This window comes from Sarcophilus harrisii, chromosome 1 (assembly GCF_902635505.1).
Source record: "Sarcophilus harrisii chromosome 1, mSarHar1.11, whole genome shotgun sequence".
NCBI lineage: Eukaryota > Metazoa > Chordata > Mammalia > Dasyuromorphia > Dasyuridae > Sarcophilus > Sarcophilus harrisii.
The window spans coordinates 111,605,919-111,622,318 of record NC_045426.1 but is presented as its reverse complement, the minus strand read 5'-3'; the positions used below and the strand labels follow the sequence as shown (position 1 = coordinate 111,622,318).

The window sequence follows — 16,400 nt, the reverse complement described above, 5'->3', positions numbered from 1 at the left end:
TAGGTCATCCTCAGTGCAGGATATATCCTTCCTGGGTTTTTTCCTGAACAGTGATACTCTGGAAAGATATTCACCAATGATTAACAAATTCTAATGATCAACAAAATCCTATGGATCATCACCCTCAATAAAACAAAAATTATGCACATTAATAAATCTATCCTGAAGTAAACATTATACAGGTCTAAGGTGCTCATTGGAAAAAAAACACTTTAAAATCTCTTTCTCTCTTAGTAACAACTCAAATTTTAATAGTGCTGCAAAATATTGTATTTACAACAATTCTGTGAGGTTACTAGTGAGGAAATTGAAATTCAAAGATACCAGATAATTTGCTCAGTTATAAGCCAATAGACTCAATACTATACCTCCCAAATATGAGGCCAGTTCAATTTTCACTATACTGCTGTCCTCCTCTAGCAAATCAATATTCACAAACAATTATTTGTTAACTAAATAGTTTTAAAATAACTCAACATGCCATTACTATAGTAGTTATATCATGGCATCAAGTTATAAATCACATTAGAAGCATATGAAGCAAGAGCTTTTTTCAAAGGATTATAGTCCATAGGTTTTTACTGAAAAAAGTGGTCACAATATAATTCTTTATATTTTAAGGATCCATGAATGTGTCAGTGCATATATTTCCACCTTTGAAGTATCCACAAAACCTTTAAACATTTGGAAGAGAGCCTTCCAGAGTTGCTGTAGTCAAATTTTAATAGTCCTATTGGCCAGTCTGCCAATGAGTCTCCTCTCCAATGACAAGCACATGATCCAATGTAAGTTGATATCCAACGACATTCCAACTTCATAGTACTGAAAAAAAGTTTGCATTCTACTATGAAGAAACCAGAAACAGAATCACCATCATGCCACAAAGAAGCATCTCAGATAGTCTCCAGAATGAGAGAATGTAGGATTCTGATTCTGATTATGTACCTGGTAAATGAAATATTCCTTCTCAAGTTATTATCATTGCCTCTTAAACTCTTGAAATACACTAGCCTTTCATCTTTCTTAATTAAAAAATTAAAATGCATTATGGTTCATTTGTTCAACACATTACAGACCTTCTTTGATTTGTGTTTCTGACCACAGCTCCTACTAAAATCTTTAGTGACAGAATACACAATTTGCAACATGTTACATACAGTTTAACTTTCGCAGTTTCATTGAGATTCAGAGTGGACATGTTTGCATCATTAAAACTGCCCATTCTTGGAGTTTGCTTCAAAATTCTCATTTGCAACTGAAAATGCATTAAAGTTTATCAACAAGCAACCTTAGGGAAGAATGAAAATGCATTATGGGAAAGAAAGGCAACCCAATTATCATTAATGGCTCTGGTCACTAAATTTTGGCATATTTTTCACCTTTGAAAGAAAAAACTACCTGTACAACTATTTAAATGTCTTATTCTTGGCATGTGCTCTAAAATAAAAGAAGCATAGATAGGTTTATATGAAAATATATAATCCTATAATATCCATTTTAAATGATTATTTTGATAACTGTACACAGAAATATAGATATAAGAAGTGCATCAGCAATAACCTATCCCATATTTTCATATAATCTTGTCAAATTTATGGATTAAAAATCAATATTACACTACTCAAATATGTAGTGCTGATAAAATACATTTAAATGCAAAAGTTAAATAATATTTGCTTTCGGACACTTTGCAACTCTTGTTACCATGAAATTAATCATTTTAATTTAAAATATCAATGTATAAATATTAAAAATATCATTTGTAACATTTTTGTAACATTCATTCACTATCCCCTTTATTATATGTTCTAAGGCTACCATATTTAGAATAGACTATTAAAATTGCAGATTATATTTGTTTGGTATACATATATGTATATATGTATGTACAATTCATATATAATGTATATACAAGTTTAAAACAAAGTTATAATCAAGTAGCTAATAAAATTAATCTCATATTTATACCATAATCAGTATTACATAATATTGTAAATATTATTAAAGTACAGATTGTATATAATTTAAATAAATGACTATTTTGCTTCCATGCTATCAAATCCAATTGTATGTTTTTTTTTTTTCTTTTCTCTCTTTGCTAGTCATCTCATATATGTAACTGGCATCAAATTTCAAACCATAACTATTATTAATAATAGTTACCATTGATAGGACATTTGAGTTTTCTAAGTCAATTTCCTTGCAATTACTCTCTGAAATATGTCATGTAATTGCTCCATCTATACATAGAAAAGCTGATTTGATCTAAGTTAAATGGTATTTTCACTGTTACTTATCTAGAAAATGCTACAGCCATTTTTCCTTTGATAACATTTCCCTTGGTCTTCATTAACAAGTAAGTCTCTTCCTAATGCTCAACTTCCATTTTGCTTTACCTGAGTATCTGTTTAATTCAACAAAGTGCTTACTATGTGCAATTCTCTGAACTCTCATCTCTTTAGTCATTTTCTGTGTGCCTTTCACATAAAAAAATCTTTTCTCTCTCTGCCACACACAACTTTTCAAAATGTGTTTTGCTGTAAAGTTTTTCTGAATACTTAAAATCTTGAATGAATATAAATGCTAGGCCATAATCCTATAAAGTTCCAACTCATATGGAATAATACACTCACTAAGTTGATGGTAGTGGGGGTAGGGTGGAGTAAGAACCTACAAAAGAGATGAAGATGAAAGTAAAAGTAAAGGGCATATTCAGTGAGATCAATGTCTTATCCCTAGCATGTTGCGGGGGAAGGATATGAATGATGAATATAGTATATGGAAGGAAACTGAAAGATTAAGAATAAATGATGAAATTTGAAAAGACTAGCTAAGGCAATCTGGAAATCTGTTCTCCTTTCTTATACAAATTTCCCCAAATGACTAATCATCAGTATCATCTTTAGGTATGTTATAACTTTAGGGTTCAGGGAAATATTGTTCCTATTGTATACATATATCTGTATCTATATCCATAAATATGTTTTACAACAGGAGCAGTATTTTCTCATTCATATATATATATATATATATATATATATATATATATATATACATATATACATACATACACCTAGATATAAATGTATGCATATATATATATATATATATATATATATACACACTACTACAGCTACCTATCATGCTCAATTTTTAGGTATTTTCTGAAATTTCTTTAATGATTCCATTTGATAACAAGAGATTAAAAAATAAAAATATTAAGGAGAGTTAATTTGGTGTGAATTCATATGAGACAAAAGTATAGTAATGATATAAGGTTCTTTTCTATTCTAGTAAAAGGTGGCAGTAGGAGATAGTAAAGTGGCCCATGGTAAAAAGGTATAGGAAGAAGAATAAATAAATTGAGGATCTGTAGACTCCAAAGATAAATCTAAAGATTTGCATAACTTTGCTGCAGATAAATTATTTTTCCCATTTGTTTTGAGGTAAATAGCCAAGATTCTTCATATTCTACATCATCATTCACATGGAAACCTTATTGGGACTTGTGCTTATAATATAAATTTGGATGAATTCATTAGGGAACAATATGTCAATTCACTTCAGGTCATCTTAATGAAATACTAGATAAGTGTCAAAATATTCACTTTATCATCAATTAACATTTATTTATCACCTGTAGAAAATATTCTCTATCTTAGATATTTTATAATGCAGCAAAATTTGCAGTTCATTTTTTTTAATTTTAGAAATGAAGATAAAAGACATTATAAGTTGGGAGAGACAACTAACAAGTTGGATGACAGAGGAAGGATTCAGAAGGCAAGGAGTAGAAGTTTAAGAAACTTCTACTTTTCATTCAATATCAAAAAGTGGACTGTGCTGGCTGACCAGGCAGTGAATTTCCAATTACTGGGTGTTTTCAAGGGAAGTTCAGCTGGACATCATTCAGAGATATTGTAGAAGACTTTCTGACTAGAAGCAAGATAGACCACATGTCCTTTGAGATCCCTTATAACCACAAGTTTCTATGATTTTATTTATTCAATGAAGAATGAAAAGTTATGTAGAGAAAAAAAAAGATTCCAGCAAGTTTATGATTTAATATGTTCATACTATGTGGAATTCATCTAAACTTTAAAATGTCAATCACTGTGCTATAACAATGACGACAGTATTTTTGAAAAATAAATAATTAACATAACAGAAGGCATAATTGACCTTCTTTATTTCTGAAAATTTCTTCAGCCCTAGGTATAATTGAATGTTAACAAGGTAATTTATTAACTTCTGATATGTTTAACCCTCCAAATGTTTAGAATTCTGATTGCTTTTATCCCCTCCCTCACATTTTTCCTATTTAATTCAGAACATGGCACCCTTCAGAAATAGAAATAATTCATGTTACCAAAGGATGAAAAAAAATTAATCAGAGAAGTGTAATAGCATTATTATAGTTGGACATTTTCCATGATTTTTTTAAAAAAAAGTTTTGTTGGTAATTTAATTTTATTTTGTAAATGAAATTTATAAATTTTAAATTTTAACAATTAAAAAAGTACTTTAAAATAGTTTTAAAATATGTTTATTTTTGTTAATTCTTACTGATTCAATAGAATGACAAAAGTGACTATTTTATCAGTGCCTTGCAAAGTAGTTTAATTTATATCAGATTAAGTATTTCACAAATAATGTGTTGGTACATCTTAAGAAAATGATTAAGGATTTGCATTCTGTAGAAGAATCCCAATACTATTATATTTTATTTTTTCATGGACTAATTATAACACTTTTAATTTCTTACAAAACAACACAACAGTTATCATTATAAATATAATACATTTTCTGTTTCTAAATCAGAGCTTCCTAGTTGAAGAAAGTTATATGGATTAGATTATTATGCTTGTAAAAGGTATCAATAGCAATTGACTAAACCAGTTTTGCTTTTTAATTTGCAGTTTACCAAAAATAAAACTTCTTGATAAGCTAGACCAATACATCTGTCAAGTCTTGTTGATTCTACATCTATAGTATTTCTCCCATGAATCTCCTTCTGACTCAAACTACCAAGTTTTCTCTTTGGAGCCCTTGTAACTCTTACAATATATTCCAATTGAACTTGTGACCTCAAAAATCATTCTCCACAAAGCTGACAAAAAAATTTCATTTTCCTGAAGAAGAACCTTCATTGGCTCATTATAGCCTCTATGAACTGTTTTTAGCCTATAATTTTAGGCTTTATTTTTGTTATTTCTATTTCCCTTTTGTCAACTATATTATATATTCCAGACAAACTGGCTTACTTGCTATTTCATGAAATTATCATTTCATCTCTCCCTTCTTTATAGGAGATATACCACTATGACTTGAATATATGCCTTCCTCTTATTCATCTCTTAAAATCTCTGAGTTCCTTTAAGGCTCAAGTAATTTGTCACTTTATATGGACAGTTGTTTCTTTTTTTACAAATCTCATTAGTTTTTAGTATTCTCTCATCTCTCCATAAAGACTAATTTTTATATTTATTTATTGATATGACAATTGTGTCTTCTCCTATAATAATGTAAACTCTCTTAGAGATTATTTAGTCTTTCTTTAACATAACATCTTTCAAAGTAAATGCTTAGGGAACAATAATAATCCAAAAATATTTAGGGGGAGATTCCTTTGATATGAATTATAATCAGTGACCTCAAGTCTCAAATTTTAAATGCAGTGTATTTTTAATTTAGCACTGCTATAGCTATCATAGTGTGATATTTAAAAAAGGTATGCAATTTGGCTATATGCTACTCATTTTGAGTGGCAAAGCCTTGTTAATTTGAAGATGGGTTGTGTATTGAATTTTTAGCAGGTTAAATGGCAAAAGCAGAAATCAGTGAAGCTGTAAAGTAAGAGTATAGCAATGAACCTATTATAAAGAAAACCATAGTGTTTTAGACTGGAGGTAGGCCATTTCCATATTATGAGACCAGTTGGATAGGATGTCATTTCTCTTTGAATTAATGTTAAATGATGTTACCTATCATTCATATTGTACATTCTTTTGAATGCGTTTCACATTGATATGCCTCTTATTTGCTGGTATCAGAAAGTACTTCCAATTATTTCTTGCATTTAAGAACACAAGGACATTAAAAGTTATGCAATCTTATAATTAATTCTTCCAAGAAAATGCAGATCTTACTTATTTTAAAGGTTAAAGTCATGAAATAGAAATGTCCTGTTTTTGTTTTACATTTCCTTGAAAAGGCAACATAAATGTTTATGCAACAGCAGAGAAATAGTTTTTATTTAATTGGAAAGGAAAAGAAACAATAAAAGAATTGTAAGTTATCATTCTAAATATAATGATTTATGATAATATCCTATTAAGGATTTAAGAACTTTTAAATAAAATCAAGAATAGTTATAAATACCTAAGTGCAAATATCAAGATATAAAAAAAACTATAATTTGCTTTTCCATAAAAGTTGTTTTACTAATCTCCAGATTAAATCAAATATTTCATCAACATAAGTAATTTACCAATAGAACCTAATATAATTATATAGTTTTTATCCTTTGAGATATATTCATTGTTAATTACCAAAAATAATTTTAAAGCTATGTATGTGTTTATAAAGATATTGTTGAATATTTACTCAAAGTAGAAAACATAAGAAATAAGGATATACACCTTTTTAACCTTTTTTCCATTTTTTTAAACAATCATTTTCCTCACCTCCTTCAGCAATCGAATGGAATTAATAGAGTTCATGTTTGAAGTATCCAAAATAATTTTATAATCCAATGAACTCTTTAAGTAATTGTACTACCTTATTTTATAGTTTCACATAAGTAGCAGAAGGGTCCTTTCAAAATTCATCTTCCATTCAATCTCCTCATTTTATACATGATGATATAGAGTTTGTAGGTTTAAGTGACTTTTGTAGAATCACACATTGTTTACAAAAAAGGGCTTGGGCCATAGTCCAGATCTCCTTACTTCTACTGAATACACTATGTTGTTATTTATCCACCTGAGTGGACAAATGGAAAAATCATAGTGAAACCCGAGATTTAAAGAAACATGTAAATAAATAAAATTTGTGCTTCATAGGAAAATAACTACATATTTTATGATAAGTTTCAAATAGTTTTGAATGTAGATCAAAATTTGGGCAAGTACAGGTACAAAACTGTGGCACTCTATGGAACAATATTAAGGTCATATGGTTATTATTAATACTTTATGAATCTCCTATATAAAAACATATTAAAATAAAAGAAAATGCCCTGATATGTAACTCATATTCAAATATCCAAGGCCCATATTCAATTAATGTATGTCTATATAGAAGGGAATAAAAAACAGTACTTCCTCATCAGTATATTCTGTAAAATTAATATTGTTAATTATTAATTGGTATTAGCATTAATAGTATCCTTTCTCTAATATTCATCAACCTCATTTAAATTCTGGAAAATCATAAGTTGAACATTTGTTTTTAATTACTAGAGGAGTATAATTAATTGTGTCTCAGTAGAATTTTTAGTGCTTACTCTGATGGCATACAATGAAGGCACCTTCAACTAAGTAAACAAAACTTTGTTTGAGTCAGTAATAATATTGGCCACATTAACCAAGCAAAGTTAAAAATCGGAAGTTATATATGAAAAGACATCATTTAAAAGTATTTGCCTATTTTTTATATATTAGATTCTACTATTTCCAACTTGTTGAATAAATTTCAGATCATTTTTCAAGTTAACATTTTAAATGTTAGTCCATCACCCTTCTTAGTTTAAGTAGCATAGAAACTCTTAAGCTTCCATTGATATTTCTGACTTTATCTGCTAAACAATTCATACCCCTGGTAACCATAGCAATTGCAATCTTCATTAGTAATCATCCTGAAAAAACTTAACTTGTTACACAAATAATTCTCTTGATAACCTGGTTTTCAGTTATCTTAATTTTACTAATGGAAAATATTTTGAATCTGAATAATGTGACATTTGCATATGAATGATGTACCTTACTAAGCATATAGTATTGTAGTTTTTTATGTTGTACATTATAATTTCAATTTACAATATTAAGGGATTCTTAAATTACTATCTTTTATTGCTAAAGATGCTAATTAATTTAGAATCTAAGTTGACCACATATATTTCTCTGAATTATTTTAAACAGTAAAATATTAATATCTGAAGTCATCATCACATCATATTGATTACAGCAGTGTACATGTAAAACTATATGTTGAGCAAAGGAAAAAATAAGCATGTTTGCTTTCACTAAGTGCAACTGTAAGCAAAGGCAGGTATACAGTTCTTTATTAGTAAGAACTCCTTTAGTAAGCACATGTAAGAGGAATTAATCATTCATTCCCTGCAGACTGCTTATGTATTTCATAGGGCCATTATCTGATCTGAATAACAAGAACAATTGCATAATAAAACACATTACTGCTGACACTAGCAACTTTCTTCCACCAACTTTAAGAAGCAACTAGCTCTTATAACATGGAAATTAAAAAAAATAATAATCAAAAAGGAAAAAAAAAAGAAAAAAAAAATCTGGTGGCAATTAGCCAGTCTGTTTAGATTTGAATTTTCCGGTATTATTATATATAATGATCAAACATAATGTGTGCAAGCTTTAATTGCAGAATCTAACTCAGGTCATTTCTCATAGCATTAAGCCACAATTAATTATACCAAGTACAGAATGTGTGTCAAGTTGGTTTTCATATCAACTGTAAAACTTCCCCTTCAACAATCTAAGAGCTTCACATCATTACAAAAATTCTGACAAATATTTAGTGGAAAGTATTTTCCACACCACTAAATAAGTTTTCATTTATTTTACTCAAACCCTGAGTTGGTCATGTAAGATATAAACCTATTTTAGAGTTAGTAATAATTAGCTTTTAAAATTCATATCATCTATCTTTTTTCTGATCACAGTTAACATACGTCATGAGCTACAAATCTCATTTGATCCACTAATTTCTTAATTAAATGCATTTTAAAAGGTTTTTTGCATGCAGGCTATCACAGTAGTGATCTATAATGTTTCTAACTCATTTAAATTAGAACTAATTTGAATTTTAAATAAAATATTGCTTATCAAGCAATTATATATCCTTTGTAAAATTTTAAATTCTATTTTTGAGGGTTCCATACTAGCAAATTCATTAACTAACCACTAGCAGCTAATTTTTCCTCATTCTAAAAACTTATGTTCCATTGTGTATAACATAGCATAAAGGCTATTGAGTATCAATAGCAACTTGAACAGGTATTTTCCCATCTTGCTATGAGACTAGACTTTCAGATATCAATGTGCAAAAGGAGCAGTTACTTCAATACATTTTAGAGAAAATATAAGGAGAAAGATTAAGAAAAACATAAAGATTTTTAGAATGTACTCTTTCACTTGAAAAGGAAAGTAAGCAAGGTGTTTTGCCTCATAATAGTCAATTTTCAAGCTTAGAGTTATAAAATGAGGAAGGTGTTTTTTTTTTTTTTTTGTTATTAATGAAAGTGCTTATTTTGAAGACAGAAAAGTAAAAGAGAAAACAGATGAAGTTTTCTACCTTACTGCAATTTTACTCTAGACATTTTAGCATCTATTTTGTTGAAAGGCTCATAATTTAAGAAATAGGTTCCTTTTATCTAAATTATGAGTCATACTGTACCTACTGTATGTGCAACAATGTAAGGAGAATTAGATTCCAAGTCCATTTGGCAGTAATAAAGAAAAAAAACTGCTGAAATGTTATTGATTATCTTTTAGTTGTGCAAAACAAACTGACTCAACTATATTTTTCCTGACATAACACAAAGGTTTTATTTGGATATCACAATATATTGGCAAATGCTATACAGTATCTATTTTTATTTCAGTTAACTGTTAACCCTTTAATAAATGAGGAGGAAGCATTTTCTCTCTCCCCTCCTAACAGAAATGCAGCAATAGCTGACATCATAATGTTTGACCCAAGGGGGACAGCGCTTGGAAAAGTTTTTGATGCAGAGATGTTTAGACTTAACAAACACCTTAAACCTATCATTGATTGCCACCCCCTTGTCTTGGCCGGCAAACTGCACTGCCACTAATACCACAGCATAAGCTTCAGTCCTCTAAAAAGCACGGTTAGCATTCTCTTTCTAAAGTTTATCCAAATTCTCCAATTGTATTAGTTTAAAAATAAATAAATAAAATACAATTATTATTGGTATTATTATTGTTGTTGTAGTTGCTGCTGTTTTACTTGTAAGCACTACCAAATCCAACCGACTTTCAAGCAAATAAAGGCAACTTGTCCTTAACGGAAACGTCCTATTGGATATTTTCAGAATTTAAGATAAAAAGACCCAGCTATAGCTTCTTGGTTAGGCTGGGGGTGGGCGCGGGACAGAGACTGAAGGTGGAAATGGGAATGGGGGTGTGGTGGGCAGGAGGGAGATTTCAAACTCACTCAGAAGCGGGAGCTGTCCATTCATTCCTTAACAAACTGATATTTCAATGCCACCTTCTCTTGAACAACATCTCTTTAAAAAGAGAGCCACAGACATCTACAGAAAATCCCAATCCTACCCGTGCTGATCTCCTGTAACGCCAGTGTTCTTCCCCAGAAAAGCAAGCTTGGCAAACCACTTCTTCCTCACATACTCTTTTAAGTTACATAAGTTTCTCGGGTAGGGGGTTTTCTTGAAATAACTACAAAGAATGGAGGGGAAAACATTCCAAGGAAGAGACATCTTTAGAGAAAAAAAAAGATAGATACATAGAAAGATAGATCAACACGGTTACTTACTAAGGTAGCCAGCTCGGACCTCTTTGGAAACCCTGAGGTGTCTTCTCTTCCCTCTCCTAACAGTCAAATAAAAAAATTATGTTTTATTCCACACAGGCCCCGGAGGAACTGCAAGAGAAGAAAGCACATGCACTTCAGCCCCTGGGCGGGGGGTCTGGGCTTGGTGGTGGTGGGGGCTTGGTTTGCTTGCTTTGTTTCTAAAGTAATTTCTTCTTCTTTTTCTTTTTTTAACGAGAGAAAACAAAAAAACAAAAATGCCCCCCAAAACAACAGTAACAAAAAACCCGGTAAAAAAGCTTGCTTGGGTCCTGCGAGATATTCGGTGAAAGCAAAGTACCTGCACTCTCCCAGCTGAGGATGGTAGTCCTCTCCAGAAGGGGAGGTGGAAGAGGAGGAGGAGCTGGAGAAGGAGCAATTGGGCTCAGCAGGGAAGGAGGGAGAAAGGGAGGAGGGAGGTAAGTGCGAGCCTCCTGGCTGGAAGCAGCCGAGACTCTCGGGCAGAGTCAGCACCGCTGTCCAAGTGAAGGGAGGGAGGCAGAGAGAGGGATGGAGGCGCTGCCTGCTACACGCGCTCCTGCCGCTGCCTGATGCCTGAGCGAGAGCGAGAGGGCGCGGACAGAGAGAGCCTGAGCAGCGCTCGCTCCGCTCTCTTACTAGCAGCTGCCTTCGCTCTCTCTCGCGCTCGCTCGCTGTCTTCCACGCACCCACAGACACAGGCACACAGGCGCACACGCGCACACACCCCACATCCCCCAACAGCCGCGGCAGCGGCTCCGCCACACGCACTCACCTGCATTTCCTTAACGAGCCACTTGATGGCTGACAGCAGTGATGTGCGGGCTCCCGGTGCCGGCTCCCCAGGCCGGCTAAGGCGAGCCTGATCAGGCGGGGGTGGAAGAGGAAGGAGACAGAGAAGTGAAGAAGGCAGAGGAGGTAGAGAAGGAGGGCTGGGAAGCACCAAGAAAGAAGGAAAACCCAGGGAGGCGATTGCGCTGCAACAGTGAGCAGAGAGAGGACAGCTTGGGATGAGCTGAGCTGGGCTGGGCTAGGGCAGGGCTGAGCTGGGCAGGGCAGGACAGAGCAGGGCTGGACAGAGCAGGGCTGGGCAGCAGAGCAGGCAGAGTGTTTCTCAAGTGGTGACCCCCGGAGTCTCCTGTTTCCCGGCAGGATCCAAGACTCCAGGTTAACCCAATTCCACCCTTAGAGAGCTAGACATGACATTCTCCTTGGTCACTAGACGTACAGAGGACTACCCCACCCACCCCCTACCCTCGTTCCAGATGTGGATTCTTTATATGTTGCTTAATATGAGATTTTAAGGTTTTGTTTGGCGGGATCGGAACCCGAGTTTGCAGAGGCTTGAACTAGAATGTCAGAAACTGTAGTCGGGGGTGGGGATAAGAAATAAAGTAGGTCACAAAAGGATTCGCACTTGGTCTCCGACGGGTAGGATTTTGTTGGTGAGGGTGGGTTGTTTTTTTTTTTTTTTTTTTTTTTTTTTTGTTTTTTTTTGTTTTGTTTTGTTTTGTTTTGTTTTGTTTTTAATTTTAGAAGACAGGTGCTCTACTGGCAGGTGTTATTTGAGTAATTGGACAGTCAGGTGGAGAAAGGATTGTTTAAGATAGCTGTTGGTGATTTTAACATTCCCAGTCTCACCAGTGAAGGGATTCTATAATTTGGGATTTTATTTAGAATGGTACTGGGCTCTTCCTTCTCCTTTCTACTTGTTCAGCCATCAGGAGCAGCTCTTGAGTGATGTAAAAGTTATCAACAGATGTAGACTTCTAGACAGAAACAACTTAGAAACAGTGAAAATGCGGGGATTTTTATTTGTTTTGAGATGTGAATAAAAAGAGGTAAAGAAGAATTTTGGTTTCTTAACCCTTCACCTTTCTAGGTCCCAACAACAAGTCTCCAGAGCAACCCCCAACCCTGATTTTGGCCTACACACATTTGAATTTCTTCTGGAGCACTCCTTTTTGAGGCAAAATAATTATCTCTTTCAAAACAGTTACCTAGTATGGAAAATATAAAAGTGTGCTTTTCAAAATATTAACTGGTAAGTGGTATTTTGGGAAAACAAAGCCAAATCAATAAAAAACAGTGCAGTATTTAATATGCACATGTCAGAGATACATGTTGGTAGAAATTTAACTTTCAAAATAGAAATAAAGATTAATTTATGCTAGTGATGCTTTATTTTAAAGAGGGTACAGGATTCCCCTTTATTTGTCTTTTAAATACTTTACTATGTCCCTTCATTCCTCTTCATTAATCCTCCTGCTGTATCCCTCTCCTGCCAATATCTCAATTATTTTTCTTTCTTGGTATTTAATTTTCTCTCATCCCATTGGGTTTTGACATGAAGTGTGCCAGTACTTTTAAAGGAATGTCACATATGCATATATGTGTATTTTGAATTCATAGTTATATTTGTATACAATAACAACAATATGTCAGTAATCTGAGGGGATATATTGCCTAGATCTTTTTTTTACAACTGCAGAAAATATCCTCTTCTGATATTAATCATATCTATGATGACCTACTCTGCAATCTCTCTTGTCTCATCTTTTTCTCCATTTGCCTTCTCCCTCTCCTTTCCCCCTTCTTTCTTCTCCCTTTTCCCTGATGAGTCTCTTTTCCCCTCCCTTTCCCTTTCTTACCACTCTTAAAACTCTCTTTCTCTTCCTGAAAGTGTTAAGAAGTGAGGAAATATTATGAATGTTTAAATACCTCAAGGTATCAAGGAGGCAAAAGGAGAAAGGGGAGGGGAAACAGTAGTAGTAACGTTGCTAAATCCTTGCTTCTGTCTATCATGTCATCACTTATACTACTGTACTCATTGCCAAGTAGTGACAGAAATTATTTCCCCTCCTATTATCCATAATAATACATTTACCCTACCCCGGAAACTTTCATAATTAATAATAAAAGAAATAATGTTCCTTGAAATCATGGAATGAGCAGATGGATGCTGATGTGGTCAGCCTCGTCACATTATGTTGCTGCTGTTGCTGCAAAGGCAATATGACCACTTCTCCATTTTTTTGCTGCTTATGGAGGGTTAAGCATTTGTCCCTTTTACTGTTTTCTTTTTTTCTTCTTTCCCTTGATGACAGTTTGTATATTTTAAATAAAGATTTCATTCTGCCAACCCGCAGGAAGCTTTTAACAAGATGCAGCTGAGCGTGTCGATATCTGATATCTTTTTACTGCTATATGGGGTGTACATCAACTTGAAACTCATCTCTACTTGAATTGAATACTGGCATCTCTTAGAAACAGTGCTCCCAGGGGCAATTTTACTTGCCTCCACACAACTGCCTGGTGGTACCCTGGAAAAGATTGCAGGACAGCCTCCCACTGAGAGCAAAGAGGAATTACACTTCACTTTCCCTATTGCCTAATGGAATTAATGGAATGCAAGTGTATTTCATGACTATCTTATTTTAGAATTTTTCATATTGATCATCACCATTAAAGTTGGCCTGAGGTGTCTTTCTTGACATAGATTATAGAAAAATAACAAATCTAAATTATTCTCCATTCACTACTTAGTCATCTGCAAATAATAGGTTGTGTTTTAGTTTTGTTTTCAAGCAAAAATAAACTTGCTCATTTTGGTCTTTGATGATTAAAAATAAAATCTTTAGTTTCCTTTATTAGCAATTCATGATTATAAAACTACAGCAATAACGAAACACAAAGGAACAAGATAGGTGTCAATGCTTACTTGGCTCCCTTTTGTTTTATGTACATTTTAATCATGACTTGATTTAGCCATCAAGTCCAAACAATTATTTTAATTGCTTGCTATAAATGCAAGAAAATTTTAACATTGCACATTTATTTTGGCTCGGTAAAATGATTGCAATTATGCAACAAAGAAATCTTAACCTTTTGTCCTTTTTTTTCTCTAAATGCTCTTCAATTTATTAGACCATTGTGAATAACTATAAGTCAACATTTATTTGTTAGGCTTCCAAAAATTATAAGTTGTACAAGAACACTGAGCACTTAGAACTTAAAACTTAACATTAAAAAAAAATAAAGTCCAGAAAGAGGATAGAAAGAACAGATTATTCCTGGCCATAAAATTAACTCCAAAAATAAATTCACGTTTCTGGAATATTCTATAATTATCGCAAATGATTGTATTAATAATATGCATTTATATATGGAAAAAAATTAGTAAAGCATTTGCTCACAATAGGTTGCTGAAGAATGTAAATAGGTTATGATTTTACAATTGAGGGATAGTTAACTGTAGAAGATGCAACTATATGCATTTTTTTAGTATGCCATAGTTGTCTAGATCTTTTATATATAATTTCATAAAATACAATTTTTAAAAATGACATTTATCTGTACATAATATAGTTTCCTTTCATAAACTATGTTCTAGACTTCTCCACCTTTTATTTTCTTTACCAAAGTCAAATGACTTGGAAAACAAGGTGTTTTCCAGCTACATTAAGCAACTTTGAAAACTGGTATTTCATTCATATAGGATAACTCTACACCAATACAGCTTTATAAGTCTTCAGATTTGAATAACAGTTCATGTTTCTAGGTTTAAGGTTTGAACTTTAGAAGATATTTTTTCTCAAAATAATCGTGCAAACCTGGTGATAGAAGTATTAATATTCTCATTGACAGATAAAGTATTCCAATGCTTATGTAAGATTATATTTAATGTGACAGAGCCAGAAATATTGACAAAAGCCTCTCAACTCTAAATACATTGCTCTTTTCACTATATGTGCTTTTATAATACCAAAATTGCTATGATTAAAAAAAAATCCTTATTTTGTAGACTGACTCTTATAGAATGAATCTCTTTGAAATGAGCTCAGTTTGTTTTTAGGAGACAGACACAAAAATCACTTCAGGTTTTAAGAAATGCTGATAGTATAAAAATAGCAACATATTAGAATGTGAACAGGATGTTCGGGAAGAATCTAAGACTTATTTTCTATCATCCAAAGAAAGTAGCAAGTCTTTTTAATCTTTATGTAGATTATAAAACTGTAAATAAATTGATGCTGAAATACTACTGTGCACAATGTTGGTTTACTGAACTAAATGTAATTTACAATATTCATAAATAGAGTAATGAATTTTAGAAAGATGTCAAATTTATGGCTATTAAACAATTTATAGTTTGCAGGTTCTTCTTTCAACTGATGACTCAACTTGATGTGCTATGTTCTTATTGGGAAAAAAAAAAGTTTTAAATAAAAGGGTTAGTATTCTTCTGAGTAGGCAAAATATTCTTTCAGTGTTCATAATAATGAAATCTATACCTGTCCAGAATTTTAAAAGATCCATTGAAACTCATTAAAAACAAACACTATCTTTTTGCTAATCCAGAGTAAAAACTACAAGCATCTGTAAATATTACCAAAATCTGGGAAAAGGTATGTCTCTATGTGTATGTGTGTATGTATATATATATATATATATATATATATATATATATATATACACATACACACACACATATAGAGAGAGAGAAAGACACAGAGAGCGAGGGAGAGACAGAGAGAAAGAAGCTGACAAAATAGAATATGGACTGGATTTAAACTCTTTCAGTTATCTTCCAATAGCTTTTAGTCTCCAGA

General features: G+C 32.5%; 2 long non-coding RNA genes across 4 annotated transcripts in view; one reads left to right on the top strand and one right to left on the bottom strand.

Moving 5' to 3' along the window:
* The window catches only part of LOC116420750, a 1,349,459-nt gene extending 1,337,988 nt beyond the window's left edge, over positions 1-11,471 (bottom strand). Inside the window, exons 1-2 of one of the 2 annotated variants that reach the window (XR_004231174.1) lie at positions 11,111-11,471; positions 10,774-10,881 (exon numbers count right to left, since the gene is read on the bottom strand). This is a non-coding gene — a long non-coding RNA (uncharacterized LOC116420750). Of the gene's footprint in view, positions 1-10,773 lie in introns of both variants that reach the window. The other variant, XR_004231170.1, reaches the window with a different exon arrangement.
* Positions 11,472-11,506: 35 nt separating this feature from the next.
* Positions 11,507-16,117, top strand: LOC116420755. 2 transcript variants are annotated; one of them, XR_004231184.1, is made up of 3 exons: positions 11,507-11,706; positions 12,671-12,832; positions 13,938-16,117. It is a non-coding gene; the product is annotated as an uncharacterized LOC116420755 (long non-coding RNA). The 2 variants fall into 2 exon arrangements; XR_004231192.1 differs by having other exon boundaries at positions 11,693-11,773.
* The last annotated feature ends 283 nt before the right edge of the window (positions 16,118-16,400 follow it).